Here is a 22652-nt window from a genome sequence, read left to right as displayed (position 1 = left end):
TTGTGGCCCAGCGGGTTAAGAATTTACTAGTATCCATGAGGATGCGGGTTCGATCCCTGGCCTTGCTCAGTAGGTTAAGGATCCAGAGTTGCCATGAACTCTGATGTTGGTCGCAGACACAGCTCAGATCCCGCATTGCTCTGGCTGTGGTGTAGGCTGGCAGCCGTAGCTCTGATTTGACTCCTATCCTGGGAACTTCCATATGCCCTCAGGTGTGGCCTTAAAAAGACAAAAAAAGAGAAAAAAAGAAAAAGAGAGAGAGAAAAAAATACCATTTATAATGAGCTTCCCAAAGAAATATCTAGAAATAACTCTAACAAGTGAACTATCCATGCCATCACATCTCTAACCTCCTTTGTACTCTGCTCCAGACACTTGCCCCCAGTTCCCCAGAGGTAACCTCTATTTTGATCCCTAACACCATAGATCAGCTTTGCCGGTTTTTATACTTTATATTAACTGAATCAGGTATTCTGTGATATTTTGTGCTGTACAAACAGTCAGTGGGCCTGACATGGCCCGAGGGCTGGGGTTTGTTGACCCAGGATTGGATAATCATAAAAGTCCCAATAGCTGTGAATGGGCTTCAGCTTCATCATTCTCAGATATCCTTTGGGTGATGGTGGTGCCAGAGGGCAATGCTCCTGGGACAGCTCTGCCATTTCTCAGCCCTCATGTTCACACTCAGCGTGCCAGAACAAGAAGGAGGAGGTTTCTCCTGTGCCATCATGTCTGTCCTCAAACCGAACCAGGCAAATGCTATGCAGCGCGTGTATGTGTGTGTGTGTGTGTGTGTGTGTGTGTGTGTGTGTGTGTGTGGTGTGGGGCATTCTAAATGTGGGGCCCCAGGGCAGGAGTTCCACATACTCATAAAAAGTCAATGTTGTTTTTTTTTTTTTTCAAATCCTCGTTTTATTTTATTTTTCATTTTTTGGCCGCCCACAGCATATGGAGTTCTTCAGCCAGGGATTAGATCCCAGCCACAACTCTATGTCGCAGCTGTGGGCTACACTGGATCCTTTAACCCACTGTGCTGGCATGGGGATTGAATCTGCATCCTGGTGCTGCAGAGATGCTGCTAATCCCATTGTGCCACATTGGGAACGTCAACAAGTCAATGTTTTTTGTTGTTGCTGTTTTGCTTTTTAGGGCCGTACCTGTAGCATATGGAGTTTCCCAGGCTAGGGGTCTAATAGGAGTTAGAGCTGCTGGCCTAAACCACAGCCACAGCAACACCAGATCTGAGCCTCATCTGTGAGCTACACCACAGCTCACAGCAACACTGGATCCTTAACCCACTGATCGAGGCCAGGGATTGAACCCGCATCCTCATGGATATTAGTCAGATTCATTTCCACTGAGCTATGATGGGAATTCCACAAGTCAATGTTCCTGAATGCAAGAACTTTGCTAATTGTGGCAGGAGCCCAGACAAGGCAAGGAGAAAGTGGCCAGGGATGGAGTTCCCTTTGTAGCTCAGCTGTAATGACTCGACTAATATCCACGAGGACACGGGTTCGATCCCTGGCCTTGATCAGTGGGTTAAGGATCCGGCATTGCTGAGAGCTGTGGTGTAGGTCTCAGATGCGGCTCAGAACCCGCGTTGCTGTGGCTGTAGTGTAGGCCAGCAGCTACAGCTCCTATTTGACCCCTAGCTTGGGAACCTCCATATGCTGCTGGCGCAGCCATAAAAAGATAGAAGAAAAAAGAAAGTGGCCAGGAGTGAGGCCAGAGATAAAAGCAGGAGCTTTTTTAGGAGAACCCTTTCTCTGCCAAGGCAGTTCAGCCTTATCCAGGGAATAGGCCGAAGCCCCTGAGGGGTGTTAAGTGGAAGAGAGCCTGCCCCAGCCCAACTCAATGGCTTTTTGGGTCCTTCTTCTCACACTGCCCTTTCCTGTGGTTCAAAGATTACAATAGACCAATAATTTATTGATTTCTTAAGTTATTCAATGAATCCAGAGTTCTTCCTCTCTAACCCCCTCCCCTCCATCACCCTGGGAAGGGTGGAGCTCCAGGAAGAGGATGGGGTGTGCTGCCTGGAGCCAGTACGCATCTTGATTGTTTAGCTTGGAAACCCTGAGGTCAGAGAGCTGGCCGGTGGGGAGGGGAAAGGAAGACCCTGGAAAGTCCCCTGAGCCTAGCAGGTCACAGACCACAGAGAAGTGCGACTAGAGAGGAGAGCCTGATTCCCAACACAAGGAAGGGGTGTTCTGGGTGGCTCACTGGGGTAAAGATCTGGCTTTGTCACTGCTGTGGAGCAGGTTCCACCCCTGGGCCAGGAACTTCTGCCTAACACAGGCACCAACAAAAAAAAAAAAAAAGAAAAAAAAAAAATGAAAGCAAGGAGGAAACAATTGGCAGCTCCACAGGAGTCGTCTGTAGTAGCAGAGCTGCAGGCATTTTGTACATGGGTGGGTGTGGACCTCTTTTTCAGACGGAGCTGTCTCCTCGTGCTCCGGTGGTCTCAGGGTCTCTGCGGCTGCTTTCTCCCTCCTACGGATCCCACAGGCCTGTTCTGTTATTGGCCACATTTTTGGAGTTTGTGCAGCTCCAAACTCTCAGAGGTATATTTCATTTTTAATTTATTTTTATTTTTTATTTTTATTTATTTTTGTCTTTTTAGGGCTGCACCAGCGGCATAATGGAAGTTCCCAGGCTAGGGGTAGGGCTGCAGTGGCGGCCTACACCGTAGTCACAGCAATGCTGGATCTGAGCCACGTCTGCGACCTGCACCACAGATCACGGCAACACTGGGTCTTTGAGGCCAGGGATTGAGGTCAGGGATCAAACCTGAGTCCTCATGGACACCAGTCAGATTTTTTACCGCTGAGCCATGTCGGGAACTCCTCAGGGGTTTATTTCAAATGTCCTTATTTTACCTTCCTATTTGGTTTTGATTTGGGCTGAGTAAGGAACTCCTGATTAGGGGTACTTTCCCATCACAATTTTGAAAGCATTGCTCCATTGCCTTCTTCCTTCTAATGTTGCTGTGGAGATCAAGCCATTCTGATTCCTGGTTCTATTAGTTTGGGTTCCATCAGGAGGCAGAAATACAGAGTGATTTAAACAGAGAAGTTTGCTGTATTAAAGTATGTTAGTAAGACAAAAGAATAATTCGAAGAGGTACGAAAACTTTATGGTATCTGAGGGCCGAGGGAGGTTTCCCAGGGAGAATACCTTTGGAAGGGGTCTTTCCCCAGGGCAGGGGATCAGACCCACTGGCGAAGCTGCAGCCCAGTGGGTGGCAGAGAAGTGTGTTGGTTTGCTGTGTAGACAGGGAGCCACCCTTCAGGGTGAGGTAGGAGGTAGATGGGCCCTTGGGCAAAGAACAGCTGGGACTTGTTAGGCTGAGCAAATTGTTTCTCTTTGTCAAGGAAAAAGTTAATTGTAGGAACTGAGCTCTCTGGAGTAGAAAGATGAGATGACCACTTCAATCATCCCTGGGGTCAAGGCGATCTCCCCAATTACACATGTGCTGTAAGACTCCTAGGGGTCATAAAGTGAGAGGGTGCCAGGCCATAATAAGTTCTGATACCGTCCCAGCACCCTTTGCTCTGGAATCCATCTTTGCCAAAAAATGTTCAGGCATATCAGGGAGGGTCCTGTGTCCAGTCAGGTGTGAGAAATAAAATAATTGGCTAAAGGCAAACAAAGACCCGGAAGCACTGTCCTATATGAGAGATTTAAATCGCCTCTCTGGGAGTTCCCGTCGTGGCGCACTGGTTAACGAATCCGACTAGGAACCATGAGGTTGCGGGTTCGGTCCTGCCCTTGCTCAGTGGGTTAATGATCCGGCGTTGCCGTGAGCTGTGGTGTAGGTTGCACACGCGGCTCGGATCCCGCGTTGCTGTGGCTCTGGCGTAGGCCGGTGGCTACAGCTCCGATTCGACCCCTAGCCTGGGAACCTCCATATGCCGCGGGAGCGGCCCAAGAAATAGCAACAACAACAACAAAAGACAAAAAGACCTAAATAAATAAATAAATAAATAAATCGCCTCTCTGGCGTGCTTCTCACTCAAGGGGGACCCCAGAACCCACACTCCTCTTCAGGGTGTGTATTATTTCTTTGTTTCTGAAATAAACTACTCCGTGTGCGCCCCCACACCTTGTACTATGTCTCTATAAACTTTAAAACTGTTTTCATAGTCTTTGCCTCCTTGAAACATTCTTGCTTTCAAGAGGGGGCAAGAATCCGGGCAATTCTGCTTTTAGCTTCTAGTGGCTAGGATTCGTGGTTTTTAGCTGGGCTGCCCAGGTTCAATTCCTGAGCAAAAATTAAGATCTTGCCCCAAGCCATCACTTAACTGCTGCCTCTACCAAATCAAGGGCACAGTTGAGCCACAGCTGTTAGTCTAGCACACAGAGGGTGGGGCACTAGTGTAGTAAGCCTGCAGTGCACAGAGTCCATGTGTGAGGGGTTGCAGCATTGCGAGGATGGTCGGGTGCATGTCTGGGGCAAAGCATCCCAAGATTAACTTCCACCCCATCTCTGACCGATGGTGAGGCTACTGGAACCAACAAGAAGCCCCTTCCTCCAGCAGGAAAGTCACTCCGGCATCTTCTAACTAAAAAGCTTAACACTGCTTGCTGTGAAGGAGAGATGCTTAAAAGAATCCCATCCACCATCACTGAGAAGGCCTTAAAAGGTGGATTTGGAGCAGAGAAACAATACATTGGTAAGTGGCACATTGATTCTATGTAGGGGCTTTTTTTTTTTTTTCTCGCCGAAAGTTTGTAAAAGTCTCTCTTTGTCTTCAGTGTCCCCTAGGTGTGGGTCTAGTTTCATTCCTTGTTTTAGGTGCTCACCTTGCTTTTTCAGTCTAGAAAATGTCTTTTAGTTCTGAGAAATCTTGAATTATTTCAAGTATTCTTCCTCTATTTTCTCTTTTCTCTCTTATTATTCAAATAGTGTTCTTCTTGGACTGTTTCTCACACTTTTTTTTTTTTTTAAATCTTTTTGCCTTTTCTAGGCCCCTCCCACGGCATATGGAGGTTCCCAGGCTAGGGGTCTAATCAGAGGTGTAAGCTGCCAGCCTTTACCGCAGCCACAGCAACACAGGATCTGAAACGAGACTGCGACCTACACCACAGCTCACGGCAATGCTGGATCCTTAACCCACTGAGCAAGGCGCCAGGGATCAAACCCACAACCTCATGGGTTCTAGTCGGATTCGTTAACCACTGAGTCATGATGGGAACTCCTGTTTCTCACACTTTTAAAAATGTTTTTTGTTCTTTTCTTTCTTTCGCTCTCCCTTTTTTTTTTTTTTTTAAAGGGGGTTTTGGCTCTTGCTTCTAGAACATTTCTTTATCTTTCAACTCTTCTACTGAATTTTGGGGGGTTTTTGGGCCACACTGTCAGCATGCAGAAGTTCCTGGGCCAGGGGTAGAACCCAAACCCGCACCACAGCTGCAATGAGAGCTGTTGCCAATGACAGTGACAATACCAAATCCTTAACCTACTGAGCCCAAGAGAACTCTTCTACTGAGTTTTAAATTTCTACTGTCATGTTTTTAATTTCCAAGAGTGCTTTTTTGACTCCTGAATGTTCTTCCTCTTTTTAGATAGCTTCCCATTTTTGTTCCACAAACACAATGGCTTTTAGTGTCTATCTGAGAATATGAATGATACTTTAAAAAAAAAAAATAAGAGTCTTCTTGGAGTTCCTTCATGGCATAATGGGTTAAGGATCCATGGTCACTGCTGTGGCATGGGTTAGATCCCTGGCTGGTGAACTTCCTCATGCCAAGGTGTGGCCAGAACAAACAAATGAAGTCTTCTTCCTACACAGACTCTGTTTCTACAAGTTGCTTTTCATTCTGTTTTTTGTTTCTGTCTTCCTCATTGGAGGCTGTAATCCTTGATTGTCTGACTTTTTTTGGCCGCACCTGCAGCATATGGAAGAGAAAGGGCCAGAGATCCAATCTGAGCTGCAGCTGCACTGCAGCAATAACACCGGATCCTTAATCCACTGCTTTTTTATTTTTTAATTTTTTTTCCTTTTAAGGGCCACACCTTTGGCACATGGAAGCCCCAGGCTAGGGGTTGAATTGGAGCTACAGTTGCTGCCTATGCCACAGCCACAGCAAGGCGGGATCCAAGGCGGGATCCAAGGCGGGATCCAAGCCGTGTCTCTGACCTGCACCACAGCTCGTGGCAATAACGAATCCTTAATCTACAGAGTGAGGCCAGGGATGGAACCTGTGTCCTCATGGTTACTCGTCAGGTTCATACCCACTGAACCACAACAGGAACTCTCACAGTGAGAATTTCTGTCCGACTATTTCTGAGAGGCAAACTGTTATCATTCAGGTCGCAATGGTAAACATTGGTTCACTCAGGATAATTTGTGTGTGTGGGGGATTTATTTATAATAAAGTGGCTGTTTACAAAGGCAGAGTGGAGGACCTGAGCCCCTGGTGGAGAGACACAGGGAGCCTGAGGTGACATCAGATAGGAACAGAAGAGCAAACGGCCTGACCTCACTCTCTTCCCTCCCCTCTCTTCCTCTTCATTGGCCAAACTGCCCAGAAGTTGGAGGTGGGGGAGCTCGTCATCCATACCTGGGAGCTTCCTCAGACAGAGGGCAGTGCTGAGAGGACTTTTGGGGGAGCAGATGGGAAATAATGTGACACAGGAACAAAATGCTGACTGGAAGCTCTGTGGTGGGGGGCAGTGATGTCTGGGTGGGGCCCTTTGCTGGGAAAAGTCCCAAATGTCTGGATGGATCTTTCCTCTCAGGCTTGTCAGATTTCCCGGAGAAGAATCCCAACAGTTCCCTTCCAGGAGAGAACATTGGTCTGGCCTCCAGTGTTCTTGTTGCGAAAGGAGCAGAGGGCTGGGGCCTCAAGCTGTAGCATTAAGCACACACACAGTTAGTCCTCTTCTCCATACCATGCTTAGGCGCTCAAATATCCTCCCAGTTTAGAGACTCTCTGTTTTGCCCCATTCAGAAAATTAAACCTGCAGGTGTCAGTGTCCCTGTAATAGAAGGTAGAAGAGGGAGACTGAGAGTGTTGCATATTTTGAAGAGGGGGGCGGTGGAGAGGTGGCGGTTTGATGTGGCATCTAAGCTCCCAGACCAGGGATTGAATCTGGGCTGCAGCAGTGAAAGTGCCAGATCCTAACCCCTAAACCACTAGGGAACTCGGGTTCTCTGTTGTTGCATTGTCGGAGTTCTTTGTGTATTCTGAATATTAATCCCTTATCAAATGTATACTTTACAAATATCTTCTCTCATTCTGTGGGTTGTCCTTTCATTCTTTTTATAGTACCTTTTGATGCACAAACGTTTTTAATTTCTTTATTCAACATTTCCTAGTGCATTATCTTTTTAAAAATTACTTAATGAATTTTGTTACATTTATAGATGTACAACAGTCATCACAACCAAATATTTCAGCACTTCTATCCCAAACCCTCAGTGCATCCCCCCACCCTCAAACCTGTCACAAAAGTTTTTAATTTTTTTTTTTTTTTTTTTTTTTTTGCCATTTCTTGGGCTGCTCCTGCGGCATATGGAGGTTTCCAGGCTAGGGGTCGAATCGGAGCTGTAGCCACCGGCCTACGACAGAGCCACAGCAACGCAGGATCCGAGCTGCATCTGTGACCTACACCATAGCTCACGGCAACGCCGGATCCTCAACCCACTGAGCAAGGGCAGGGATCGAACCCGCAACCTCATGGTTCCTAGTCGGATTCGTTAACCACTGTGCCACGACGGGAACTCCAAAAGTTTCTAATTTTGATGAAGTCCAATTCATTTATTTTTTCTTTTGTTAGCTTATTTTTTTGTGTCATATCCAAATCCAGTATCACGAAGATTTTTCTGTATGTTTTCTTCTAATAATTTTATAGTTTTTCTTTAATGGCCACACCTATGGCATATGAAAGTTCCCAGGCCAGGGATTGAACCCACACCTCCATAGTGACCCAAGCTGCTGCAGTCAGATTCTTAACCCACTGCACCACAGCAGGAACTCCAAGAATTTTATAGTTTTGGCTCTTACATTAAGATCTTTGATCCAGACTGAATTAATTTTTTCTAGATGGTTCTTTCTAGGTAATGACCCTTCTTTCTTTTGCATGTAGATATCCAGTGTTTCCTGAGACATTTGTTAAAAAGACTGTCCTGGAAAGGGAGTTCCCATTGTGGCGCAGTGGAAACAAATCTGACTAGGAACCATGAGGTTGTGGGTTTGATCCCTAGCCTGGCTCAGTGGGTTAAGGATCTAGCATTGCTGTGAGCAATGGTGTAGGCCGCAGATGTGGCTTGGATCCTGCATTGCTCTGGCTGTAGCGTAGGCCAGCAGCTGTAGATCTGATTGGACCCCTAGCCTGAGAACCTCCATATGCCATGGGTGCGGCCCTAAAAAGCAAAAAAAAAAAAAAAAAAAAAGACTCCCTGGAGTTCCCACTGTGATGCAGTGGGTTAAGGATCCAGCTTTGCTGAGCTGGTAGTGTAGGTCAAAGCTCCAGCTTGGATTTGATCCCTGCCTCAGGAACTTCCATATGCCTCGGGTGGAGCCTACCCCCCCGCCCACTGCAAAAAAAAAGACTGTCCTTTCCCCTTTGAATGGTCTTGGCACCCTTGTCAGAAATCAATTTGCATGAGTTCCCATTGTGGCTCAGTGGATTATGAACCTGACGAGTATCCATGAGGATGTGGGTTTGATCTGTGGGTAAGGATTTGGCGTTGCAGTGAGCTGTGGTGTAGGTTACAGACTTGGCTCAGATCTGGCATGGCTGTGGCGGTGGTGTAGGCCTGCAGCTGCCACTCCGATTTGACCTCTAGCCTGGGAACTTCCATTTGCCGAGAATACAGCTCTAAAAAAAAGGCAAAAGAAAGAAACAAAGAAATTGGCCATATCAATTATGTTTACCTCAATATTGTTGAAAAAAATCGAGTAGTCTTGCAAGCATACTCCCCTTAATAAACTTGGCTTATTGCTTTAAAAAAAATCTTTTTTTTTGGCAAATTTTAAAATAAAAAACTGTAAGTCTTGGGAGTTCCCATCATGGCTCAGTGGTTAACGAATCCGACTAGGAACCATGAGGTTGAGGGTTTGATCCCTGGCCTTGCTCAGTGGGTTAAGGATCTGGCGTTGCCGTGAGCTGTGGCGTAGGTTGCAGACACGGCTCGGATCCCGCATTGCTGTTGCTCTGGTGTAGGCCGGTGGCTACAGCTCTGATTCAACCACTAGCCTGGGAACCTCCATATGCCACGGGAACGGCTCAAGAAATGGCAAAAAGACAAAACAAAAACAACAAAAAAACCCTGTAAGTCTTTAGTTCCTGCTGTATGGCACAGTGGTTTTAGAATCCAACTGCATCAGCTTGGGTCTAGGCAGAGGCGCAGGTTTAATCCCTGGCTTGGTGTAGTAGGCTAAAGGATTTCCTATTGCCCTAGCTGTGACTTGGATTCAGTCCTTGGCTTGGTAACTAGCACATGCACAGGTACGGTCATAAGAAAAAAAAAGGTTAAGATTTCCAAGTGTGTTCTGTTTTTTCAAGAGTGTTTTGAATATCCAGGATCCTTTGAAATTTATTTTATTTTTTGTCCTTTTGCCATTTCTTGGGCCACTCTCGCCAGCATATGGAGGTTCCCAGGCTAGCAGTCCAATCGGAGTCTTAGCCACCGGCCTACACCAGAGCCACAGCAACTCAGGATCCAAGCCGAGTCTGCGACCTACACCACAGCTCACGGCAACGCCAGATCCTTACCCACTGAGCAAGGCCAGGGATCGAACCCGCAACCTCATGGTTCCTAGTTGGATTCGTTAACCACTGAGCCATGAAGGGAACTCCAGAAATTTTATGTAAATTTTAGAGTGGGTTTTTCTCTGTCTTCAAAAAATGATGTTGGGGAGTTCCCATTGTGGCTTAGCAGATTAAGAACCTGACATAGTGTCCATGAAGATGTGGGTTCGATCCCTGGCCTTACTCAGGGAGTTAAGTATCCAGCATTGCTGTGCCTGTGGTGTAGGCTGGCATTCTGCAGCTCTGATTTGACCCCTAACCCAGGAAGAGCAGCCCTAAAAAGGAAAAAAAAAAGTGGCAAAAGTGAGCACCCTCATCTCATTCCCGATCTTAAGGAAAAGCTTTCATTCTTTCGCCACTGAGTATGATGTTAGCTGTGAGTTTTTCAAACACGGCCTTCATTCCGTCTTCCACTTTCATGAAAACAAAGACTCCTTGAATAAGGTCGTGAACATTCATCTGTTTATTCATGCAATACATAGTGATGGCGTGTCCACTCTGTGCCGGGAACTTGTCTTGCGTACTGAGGATACAGTGATGACCAGATAGACACAGTGCCTGTGAAGGGTTTTAAACAGAAAAAGCGAGCGAGATGTGATAGATGTGGACCAGTGTGGTGAATGAGAGAGGGGCAGATGGATTTGAGATCTGCTCTGGATCGCAGCAATGTAAAGAACTGGATGACAGAGGCCCCTTCTCTGGGACCGCTCCCGCAGCATATGGAGGCTCCCAGGCCAGGGGTTGAATCAGAGCTATAGCCGCCGGCCTACGCCAGAGCCACAGCAATGCAGGATCTGAGCCGTGTCTGCAACCTACACCACAGCTCACGGCAACGCCGGATCCTCAACTCACTGAGCGAGGTCAGGGATTGAACCCACAACCTCATGGTTCCTAGTCGAATTCGTTAACCACTGAGCCACAAGGGGAATTCCACTAGTTGAATTCTTAACCTGCTGAGCCACAATGACGGGAACTCCATATATTGGTTATATTTATGTTTGTATATCATAAACATCATTGATGTTTAACCATTTATATATATACGGGTTTTGTTTTTTTGGCCAGGCCTGTAGCCACTGCAGTGAACAATGCCAGATCCTTAATGCATTTTGCCACAGGAGAGCTCCCTGATGTTTCTATATTAAGTATTGCATATAAGAAAAGAAAATCAGGATTAAGAATCTCTAGAAACATCAAAAAAGGAGGATTGAAGGCGTTCCTGCTGTTGCTCAGCAGGTTACAGAACGATGGTTGTCTCGGTGAGGATGTGGGTTTGATTCCTGGCCTCCCTCAGTGGGTTCAGGATCCAGCATTGTTGCAAGCTGTGGCAGAGATCACAGCTGCTCCGATCTGAGCTCTAGCCTGAGAAATGCCACATGCCACAGGTGCGGCCGTTTAAAAATAATAATGATAAAAGAAGAGGATTGAAGATAATCATTTGAAAGAAAAAAAGATTTTGTCCACTGAATTAAGTGGCTTGGAGGAGATTTCTTCATGACTCTTGTCACCATTGGGATGATTTTTTTGCTTAGTTTGTTCCTTTGTGGGTGTTAATTGTCTTTGGTTTCCGTCACTGCTGCTCTTGTCCGCTAAGGTGGCCCTCCATGAAGGGTTGTAGGGTGAATGGTGCCTTTAGAAAGGGCAGTTTCGGAGTTCCCATTGTGGCTCAGTGCCTAACGAACCCGACTCGTGTCCATGACGACTCGGGTTTGATCCTTGGCCTCGATTAGCGGGTTAAGAATCTGGCGTTGCTGTGAGCTGTGGTGTAGGTCGCAGATGTGGCTCGGATCTGGTGTTGCTGTGGCTGTGGTGTAGGCCAGCAGCTCTAACTCTGATTAGACCCCCAGCCTGGGAACCTCCATATGCCGCAGGTGCGGCCCTAAAAAGACCAAACAAAAAAGAAAGAAAGGCAGTTTCAGGGAAGAGGGGTGTCAAAGCAGAGGTTAGATAGGATGGGAAGGAAATGGGGAAAAAGGGGCTTTCAAGTACTATCAGTTTGGCTGAAAGTAGAGAAGAGACAGGGAAGTGAGAGGAAAGGAGTAGGGAAGTTCTTTGTTTCTCAAGGTGGGTGAGAGCAGAGCATGCTGCGTGTAGTGGGTGGGATCCGTTGGAGAGGGACAGGTTGATGACACAGGAGAAGAGGTGGTCTAAGGTTCCAGAGAAGGCAAGGTGGGATCCTTGAGGGTATTAGCTTAGGACAAGAGGGGCACAATCTCTGTCTTACCTATCTCTGAATTTGCTGTAGTACCAATGTCAATGTTTGGCACATGATCGGCATCCCCAAAATATCTGTCAGAAACATAATGATAGGGATGGAAATCCTGTGAAATCAGATTGTTATGATCATTATACAACTACAGATGTGATAAATTCATTTGAGTGATAAAAAAATTTTTTAAAAAAAGAAACGTAATGATATTTCCTAGCAATATGCTGAGTTAATACTACGCGCCCGGCACTGTGCTGAGAAATTCAAGTATGTTATCTCATGTAATCCTCATGTCCACCCAGTGATTTGGGTCCTACTGTGGCCCTATTTTACTGGCAAGGAAATCAAGACTGGGTAAGATTAAGTAAATAATACAAAGATTTCAGACTGAATCTGGCTCAAAAGCTTAAAAAATTTATTTTGTTTTATTTGTCTTTTTATTTTTATTTATTTATTTATTTATTTATTTTCTGTCTTTTTGCCATTTCTAGGGCCATTCTTGTGGCATATGGAGGTTCCCAGGTTAGGGGTCGAATCAGAGCTGTAGCTGCCGGCCTTCACCAGAGCCACAGCAACTTGGGATCCCAGCTCCATCTGCCACCTACACCACAGCTCATGGCAACGCCGGATCCTTAACTCACTGAGCGAAGTCAGGGATCGAACCCGAAACCTCATGGTTCCTAGTTGGATTCGTTAACCACTGAGCCACCACAGCAACTCCTATTTACTTGTCTTTTTAAAGCCACACCTGCAGGCACATGGACGTTCCCAGGCTAGGGGTCAAATCAGAGCTGCAGATGCCAGCTTACACCACAGCTATAGCAACGCAGGATCCTAGTCTTTGACCTGCACCACAGGTTGTGGCAACATAGGATCCTTAACCCACTGAGCAAGGTCAGGGATCAAATCTGTGTCCTCAATGATGCTAGTCAGATTCGTTTCTGCTGAGCCATGAAGGGAACCCCCTATTTATTTTTCAAAACAGCTTTATTGAGATATAATTTGCATAACATAGAATTCTTCCATTTTAAGTATATGACTCAATGGGTTTTTAGTATATTCATAGATATGTGTAGCCATCACCACAGGCTATTTTAGAACATTTTCATTACCTCAAAAAGAAACACCATAACCTTTAGCTATCACCCCTCTATTTCTTCATCCATCCCCTACGCCCCCAGCACAAAGCAACCACTAAATTTTTATTGCTGTAGATTTCCTAGAATAGAAAGTGTATTCTGGGGAATTCCCCTTGTGGCTCAGCAGGTTAAGAACCTGACAGTGTCTGTGAGAATGCAGGTTCGATCCCTGGCCTCGCTCAGTGGGTTGAGGATCCAGCATTGCTGCAAGCTAATTTGACCCCTAGCCTGGGAATTTCCATATGCTGCAGGTGCAGCTGTAGAAAGAAAAAAGAAGTATATTCTGGACTTTTTTTTTTTTTTTTTTGCCATGCCCACAGCATGCGGATGTCCCTGGGCTAGGGATTGAACCTATGCCACAGCAGTGACAACAGTGGATCCTTAACCTACTAGGCCACCAGGGAACTCCTATTCTGGACTTTCATATGAATGGAATCCAACAGTATATAGATGTTTGTGACTGTCTTCTGTTAATAGCATAATGTTTTCAAGGTTCGTTCATGTTGTAGTATGTATTACTACTTTACTCCTTTTTATAGCTGAATTATAGTCCATTGTATGGAGATAGCACATTTTGTTTATCCCTTCTTCTGGCGATGGGCATTTGAGCTGTTTTTCCTTTTACCGTGGATGATGTCTCTTTAAACATATGTACAAGTTTTCGTATGGACAAATGTTTTTATTTCTCTGGGTATATATTTGGGAGTGGAATTGCTGGGTCATATGGTAACTCTTTGTGAAATCATTTGGGGAACTTCCAGAATGTTTTCCAGAGTGACTGTATCATTTTACCTTCTCACCAGAAGTGTATGAGGTTCTGATTTCCTCACATTCTTGTCAACACTTGTTATCTGACTTTTAATTCTGGCCACTAGAGGTCTAGCTTTTAATCTGTCTGATATGTCATTTCAAATTTAATAGAATTACATTCAACATGATCCCCCCAAAAATGTATAATATATTTAGCAAAGAGACTTACAAAAATGGTCAATATATATAAGGTTTTTTTCTTGGAGGGAAATTTCCAGGTAGCAGGAAAATAAAATAGAAGTAACACCCACCTTCTTCCACGACTAACACCCATTTTCACAGGCTGATCGAGGTTACCACACATGTAGATTTTTATCATTATCAGGTTAACAGTTACTGAGCACTTAACTGGAGGCCAGGACTGAGTTCAGTACTTCAGATCATTTTCTCAGTTAATCCTCACAATAACCTTGTGCCATAGAAACTCTTACCTGTTCTCATTTTAAAGATAAAAATGAGATTGGAGAAATGGGGTTTGGGAAGTGTCCAAGGTCCTCAGCCGGCTGATGGCAGAGCTGGATTTGAACTCGGGCAATTTGGCTCAGGAATCTGCTTACACATGTATGTCTGCACGTATGTCTACAGCTATGCATACAGGAATCATTGCTAAAGAGCCAGCTTATGGACGCAAATGGAGCAAATAATCAGCGACGCAAGGCAGAATCATTACTCAACCCTTCTGTGAAAATCCAGAGGGTAATGCAGCCTCTGCTGGGAAGTGCAAGAACAAACAGCTCACACGTACTCATGAAATCCAAGTTTAGAATATCTTCCAGGAAAGATGAAATGGCAGACAGAGGTAGTAACTGCAGGGGCCCCAGCCCGGACAAGGAATACTGTTGACAACAGAGACAGACCTGGCTGGAAACTTTAAGTCTGCTGGTAAATTGCTCTCTCATCCAGAACACTGTTTAACCCACTAGAGGGGGACTCAGCACCTAATAACAAATTTCTATTGCAACCTGTTCATTTTATGAGTGATATTAATGAGATACAATTTAAAAACATTTTCAGATAGACTCTTCGGTCTACAAAAAGATATACTTTGGGAATATTTACTTTTACCTTTATAACTTAATTCTCATGTGAATCCTATCAGGGTACTTTTATTTCCTCTGTCTTACAGATGGACACATTGGAACACAGTGATGTTAAGTAATTTGTCTAAGGACACACAGCTAATAAATGGCAGAGCTGGAGGGTGAACCCAGGCAGTCTGGCTCCAGAGTCGGTGTACATAGAATTATATTGCATATTGCCATTATTAAAAAAAAAAAATGGCCACATCTGCAGCATATGGAAGTTCATGGGCTAGGGATTGAATCAGAGCTGCATTTGTGAGCTACTCTGTAGCTGCAGCAATGCCCAATCCTCTAACCCTCTTCTCCAGGATGGAGGATGTAACACGCACTTCTCAGCAACCCGAGCTGCTGCAGTTGAATTCTTAACCCACTGTACCACAGCAGGAACTCCTGTATATTGCGTTTTAAAAAGTCCACACTCTTAAGGAGTTTCAAATTAAATCCTTTAATAACATGGGCCATCTCCCTTCCCCACCTACTCAATAATGCATGTATTTTATTTTTTTGAGCATTATCTAGTACCTGGACGATATAACCAGATAAAAACATATATTGGAAATAGAGTAGAATAGAAATAGCAATGCTCTGAAAATTCTTACACTGAAGAAAAGACATGCATGTGTTTTCAGTAGATTTATACACTAGTGGGATACAAAAAGAAAGCTTCGTGATTTAAAGTTGAGAGAATATCCTAGAAAGAGTAGTAACCTAGGGAGACCCAATGAAATACATCGAATGACTTGAAAATTATGAGAAATGAAAATCATCTGGGGAGTTCTCCAGCACAGCAGGCTAAGGATCCAGCATTGTCACTGCAGCGTCTCTGGTCACTGCTGTGCCTTGGGTTCCATTCCTCACCTAGAAACCTCTGCATGCCAAGGGCGTGGCCCCAAAAAATTATTTTTGTTTTTCCTTTTTTGGCTGCCCTTGTGGCACATGGAAGTTCCCCCGGGCCAGGCATCGAATCTGAGCCAGAGCTGTGACCTACGCCACACCTGCAGCAATGCTGGATCCTTAACCCACGATGTCAAGCTGGGGATTGAACCTGCACCGCCACAGAGACAAGCCGGATCATTAACCCACTGTGCCACAGCGGGAACTCTCTAAAAATTATTTTGGGAAGAAAAGAAACCATACAAAATAAATCATGTTAGATGAAAAAAAATTTTTTTGGCCTCACGCCCAAGGCATGCGGAGGTTCCCAGACCAGGGATAGAACCGGCTCCATGGCTGTGACTCAGCCGAAGCAATGACACCTCTGGATCTGTAACCTGTTGAGCCATCAGCAAACTCCTAGATGACCTTTTTCACTTAACAATGACTTCATTTGAATGACTCTTTTGTGCCGGGCCTCACACTAGGTGCTGGACTAATCTTTACCATAACATTTTTGCCTAGATTATTGCAGAACCTCCAACTGGTCTCCCTCTCTCCCCTGTACTCCAGCCCTCACTTCTGAAAAGCTGGTTCTTGCCACGCCTCCCATCAAAGCTCAGCATCTCTTGCAGGGTGAAAACCTGAGACTTTATGTCATTCTATGGAGCCCTATATGCATTAGAATCCTGTTCCCTCTTTTGCTTCTCACTCACTTCCTCCAGTAAGCTGGCCACTCTGCCATTACCCACATGGGCCAGGCCCCCTCCCACCACAGGGCTTTTGCACTTGCTAGTTCCTCTACCTGGAAGGCCTCCCCCAGCCACCCCCTCAAGGCTCACTTGTTGGTTATTCACTCCAGTGCCCGCTTCTCAGTGAGACCCTAGTTAAAATTATCACCCTACCTCCCCCACTTCCTGTCCTACTCTTTCTTTTTTTCCTTTAAGGTAATCATCACCAGATAACATACTATATATTCTTCTCTTTTATTTTATTGTCTCTTGTCCATACTACCATGTAAACTCCTCGAGGGCACAGATTTCCCCCCCACTTTGTTTATTGCATCTGTTTTACATATCTGAACTTTAAAGCCTGGTTTGTTTAATGTTATAATTGTGATGCTTTTTTTTTTTTTGTCTTTTTGTCTTTTTTTTGTCTTTTTGTTGTTGTTGTTGTTGTTGTTGTTGTTGCTATTTCTTGGGCCGCTCCCGCGGCATATGGAGGTTCCCAGGCTAGGGGTCTAATCAGAGCTGTAGCCACCGGCCTACGCCAGAGCCACAGCAACGCGGGATCCGAGCCGCGTCTGCAACCTACACCACAGCTCACTCACGGCAACGCCGGATCGTTAACCCACTGAGCAAGGGCAGGGACCGAACCCGCAACCTCATGGTTCCTAGTTGGATTCGTTAACCACTGCGCCACGACGGGAACTCCATAATTGTGATGCTTTTAAAAAATGTGTAAAATGAGAGTTCCCTGGTGGTTCAGCAGATCCAGGACCCAGCATTGTTACTGCTGTGGCTCTGGTTACTGCTGTGGTGGTGTGGGTTTGATCCCTGGCTCAGGAACCTCTGCATGCAGTGGGCATGGCCGAAAACCAAAACAGTGGTAAAATGCATATGATATAAAATTTACCATTTTAACCATAATTAAGTCTGCAGTTCAGTAACATTAAGCACATTCACATTTTGTGCAACCATCGCCACCAGCCATTTCCAGAACTCTTTTCATGCAATACTGAAGCTCCATACCCATTAAACAATAATTTCCAAAATTTTCATTGAAAAAAATACAGGTACCCCTATGTTCATCACAGCACTAGTCACAATAGCCAAGACATGGAAACAACCTAAATGTTCATTGACAGATGAATGGATTAAGAAGATGTGGTATACATATGCAATGGAATACTACTCAGCCATAAAAAAGATAAACTAATGACACTTGCAGCAACATGGATGGAAGTAGAGATCCTTATACTAAGTGAAATAAGCCAGAAAGAAAAAGACAAATACCATATGATATCACTTATTTGTGGAATCTAAAATATGGCACAGATGATCTATCTACAAAACAGAAACAGATCACGGCCAAGGAGAGAAGACTTGTGGTTCCCAGGGGAGGGAGGGAGATGGATGGGCAATTCAGGGTTTTTTGAAGCAAACTTATATTTGGACTGGATGGGCAATGGGGCCCTACTGTACAGCACAGGGAACTATGTGTGATTGGGTCAGTTGGCTGTACAACAGAAATTGAAGAAACATTGTAAATCAACTACACTTTAATAAAATAAAAGTAAATAAATAAAAAAATAAACAATAATGTCAATTTTGTCTCCCCTCAACCCCTGGTAAACACCACTTTACTTTTTGTCTCTATGAATTTGACCTCTCTGGGTTTTTCATATAAGTGGAATCATACAGTTTTTGTCCTTTTGTGTCTGGCTCGTTTTGCTTAGCATATTGTCTTTGTCATAGCATGTGTCAGAATTGCCTCTCTTTTAAAGACTGCATAATATTCCATTGCATAGCGATACCACATTTTGCTTCTCTCTTCATCCATAGATAGACACTTGCTTCTATTTTTTGGTTATTGTGAATAATGCTGCTTTGAACGTGGGCGTGCAAATATCTTTTGAGTCCCTGCTTTCAATTCTTTTGTACATATACCCAGAAATAGCATTACCAGATCATATGGTAATTCTATATTTAATTTAACTGTGCTGCTTTTAATAGTTATAAAATTTTAACATTCTATAAATATTGCAAGAAGAGATTTAATAACACCTTTCTGAGAATGGTACCAAAATCCTTTCTCAAAGATGTGAGATTTCATATGTATATATAATATTTACATTATATGTAACATAAATATTATTAATATTCATACATTAAACAATATTATTATTTATACAATAGTAATATTTAATATAACATTATTAATATTAATAATATAATATTATAGTATTATATATATATAAATAATCTCCATACAGTGAAATTTTTTTTGTCTTTTTAGGGCTGCACATGGCATATGGAAGTTTCCAGGCTAGGGACTGAATTGGAGCTGCAGCTGCCAGCCTATGCCATAGCCACAGCCATGCCAGATCCAAGCAGCATCTACAACCTATGTCACAGCTCATGGCAACACTGGATCCTTTAACCCACCAAGCTAGGCCAGGGATTGAACATGCATCCTCATGGATACTAGTTGGATTCTTAACCCACTGAGCTACAATGGGAACTCCCACACAATGGAATATTACTCAGCCATAAAAAAGAATGAAATTCTATCATATGCAACAACATGGATGGGCTAGAGGGTATTATGCTTAGTGAAATAAGTCAGAGAGAGAAGGACAAATACTGTATATTATCACTTATAGGTGGAATCTAAAAAATCAAACAAAACACACATAGACTCACAGATATGGAGAACAGCTAGTGGATACCAGTGGGGAGAGGAAAGGGAGAAGGGGCAAGATGGGGGCAGGGGATTAAGAGGTACAAACCATCATGTGTAAAATAAATAAGCTACAGGGATATATTGTACAACACAGGGAATATAGCCAATATTTTATAATAACTTTAAATGGACTATAATATATAAAAATATTGAGTCATATGTTGTACACCTGAAAAACACAATATTGTAAATCAACTATACTTCAATTAAAAAAAAAATCACAGAGTTCTTGTTGTGGCTCAATGGTTAACAAACCCGACTAGGATCCCTGAGGATGTGGGTTTGATCCCTGGCCTCGCTCAGTGGGTTAAGGATCTGGTGTTGCCTTGAGCTGTGGTCGTGGACACAACTCAGATCCCACGTTGCTGTGGCTGTGGCATAGGCCTGCGGCTACAGCTCTGACTGGACCCCTAGCCTGAGAACCTCTATATGCCACGGGTGAAGCCCTAAAAAGCCAAAAAAAAAAAAAAAAAATCACTTCTCTGGATTTCCTGTCTTGGTGCAGTGGGTTAAACATCTGACTGCAATGGCTCAGGTTCAGTCTCCTGCCTGGTGCAGTGGGTTAAAGTATCTGGTGTTGCCACAGTTGTGGTGTAGGTCAAAGCTGTGACTGGACCCCTGGCCCAGGAAATTCCATATGCTGCAGGTGCTGCCATAAAATTAAAAAAAAAAATCCCTTCTGGGGTAAACTCAGCTGGAGATGTGATGAAAAATGGAACAGAAAATGTATTCAACTCTGCTGCAGGTGGTGAATGGGGAGAGGCTCACTGTTTTGCTGGAGCTGGGAGGCTGCATTCCTCCTACTGTGGAAGTGGAGATTTCTCCCCAGGCTGGCCAAGGGTGCCAGAATCAACTGGGGAGTGCTGCTCGCCTGAGTTCTGCTGATGAGAGGGGGGCCCCCATATTATTATTATACTATTATTATTTGTGTCTTTTTTTACATATTTAGGGGTTGAGTCGGAGCTGCAGCCGCCAGCCTACGCCAGAGCCATCGTCACAGCAGTGTCAGATCTGAGCACATGGGTGACCTACACCGCAGCTTGTGGCAATTCCGCACCCAGGGATGGAACCCGCATCCTCATGGATACCAGCTGGATTCTTTAACCCGCTGAGCCAGGATGGGAACTCCCACATTAGACCCCAGCTGCCCACTTGCTATCAATCTCCTCTCTGCGGAGGAGAGAGGCAAAGGGAAGGCTTCGGGGAATAAGGAGCATCTTTCTGTAATTATTGATGAGTTAGGGCCAGAGGCTGGGGTGGGGGTGGGGGGTCTGCAGGTCAGCCTGTTACCCTTCTTAGTCTGTCATTGCCCATGAAGGTGAATAGAGCACAAAGGGTATTGTTCTCAACTCTCAGAGTAGAGAATCGCCCTGACACATCAGCCCAAGCCTGGGGGGTTAAGGGCAGGGCAAATTAAAAAAAAAAAAAAGACTCCTTTGAGTCGGGTTATCTGGGATCTTGACCAGCTGTCACTGCCTGTGTCACCTTTGGCAAACCACTCCACCTCAGGAGGCCTGAGGGAGGAGGAGCAGGTGATGAATAAGTACCTTTTGGATTCAAAACAATCTATGCATTTATTCTATGGGGCCTCCAACAGACTGTGGCAAACTTTAAGAAGCTTAATCTCTTCAGGTCAAAGGTGAGCGAGGACTTGCCTGCTGGGAAGGAGCCTGATAAAGCAACACCAGCTCAGAGCTTCCCCCTCTAGGGGAAACCAGGTCCACAGCAAGGACACTCGCAGAGTGGGTGAGAGTGTGGGAGGCCCAAGAAGCCGGTGTCCCAGCCCCCCTCCCCTCCCAACCCACCTACCCCGGAGCCTTGCTGGGATGGGGTAGACAGACGTCCTGCGGTGCCCTTGGTCCTGCGGTGCCCTTGGTCCTTCACGCACAGCACCCTCCCTCAGTGAGAGTTTTGGGTCAAGAGCCAGTCCTCACTCCAGAGGTACCACTTACCAGCTGTGCAGTCTGGACAAAGTCACCTCACTTCTCTGTGCCTCAGTGTGCTCTTCTGAACACTGGGGACAATATCTCCTAGCCTTCTGGGTTAAGAAGTTCAGAGTAGTTCTGGAGTTCCCGTCGTAGCACAGTGGTTAACGAATCCAACTAGGAGCCATGAGGTTGAGGGTTCGATCCCTGGCTTTGCTCAGTGGGTTAAGGATCTGGCGTTGCCTTGAGCTGTGGTGTAGGTCGCAGATGCAGCTTGGATCCCGTGTTGCTCTGACCATGGTGTAGGCCGGCAGCTACAGCTCCCATTAGACCCCTAGCCTGGGAACCGCCATACGCCACAGGAGCGGCCCTGGAAAAGGCAAAAAGACCAAAAAAAAAAAGTTCAGAGCAGTTGTGAAAGCACTTTGTAAGCAGCACAGTTACCCAAGAGAGGTGCCCTGGTTAAAGTCCTCGCTGACCCTTCGACTGCAGGATCACGGCAGGGTGTCTCACTTCCCAGGCCCCAGGGTGCTTCAGTCCTGTCTGGTCCTCATTTCCAATTTCTGGTGACCTGATGTCCTCATCCGCACTCTGCAATTCACCCCGGAGCTCTTACCAAATCTATATCCCCCCCCCCAGGAGTTCCCACTGTGGCTCAGTGGGTTATGAGCCCAACTAGTATCCATGAGGATGCGGGTTTGATCCCTGGCCTCACTCAGCGGGTTAAGGATCTGGCGTTGCCATGAGCTGTGGTGTAGGTTGCAGATGAGGCTGGGATCCCTCGTTGCTGTGGCTGTGGCGAAGGCTGGCAGCTGCAGCTCTGATTGGATCCCTAGCCCAGGAACTTCTATATGTTGCAGGTGCGGACTTAAAAGCAAAAAAAAAAAAAAAAAAGAAAGAAAGAAAAAGAAAAGTCTCTATCTCCCACATTCCTGAGTCTTCTCTTCCTGGAACACTGGTGACCCCCAAGGGGGCTGGCATCAGGAACCAGGTCTGGGAGAGGGCAGGTCAGACTGCATTGAGCACATAGGCTTTCTTCTCTTGCTTAGCAGTGTTTTTCATAACACAGCCTGGAATGTTGGTTCAGGAATTTTGAACCTCTACCTGTTGCAGAGTTCAGGTGGGGCTTGACCATACTCTATTCCAGGGAAGGCCACATCCCAGACAAATGCCCTCCATGTACCACGCCCTGCTCAGCAGTGCAGATAATGGGGTGGTGAACAAAGTCAGCGTGGGGTTCTGAGGTGGCACAGAGACAGACCACCTAATCCGACCTCGGAGATGATAGGCGTCCAGGGAGGCAAGGAAGAGAGAAGACACCTCACCTCCCTGGAGGAGACATCCCAGCCAACTTTTAAGGGTAAGTGGAATGTAGGACAATGAGGGGAA

The 22652-nt window shown here is 45.4% G+C and overlaps 1 long non-coding RNA gene across 1 annotated transcript; it reads right to left on the bottom strand.

Moving 5' to 3' along the window:
- Positions 10201-21470, bottom strand: LOC110260319. Its single transcript, XR_002343432.1, has 3 exons — positions 21291-21470; positions 11985-12049; positions 10201-10318 (listed from the first exon to the last, which is right to left on the bottom strand). It is a non-coding gene; the product is annotated as an uncharacterized LOC110260319 (long non-coding RNA).

This window comes from Sus scrofa, chromosome 4 (assembly GCF_000003025.6).
Source record: "Sus scrofa isolate TJ Tabasco breed Duroc chromosome 4, Sscrofa11.1, whole genome shotgun sequence".
NCBI classification, from domain to species: domain Eukaryota; kingdom Metazoa; phylum Chordata; class Mammalia; order Artiodactyla; family Suidae; genus Sus; species Sus scrofa.
This window is presented reverse-complemented; position numbering and strand designations above follow the sequence as displayed.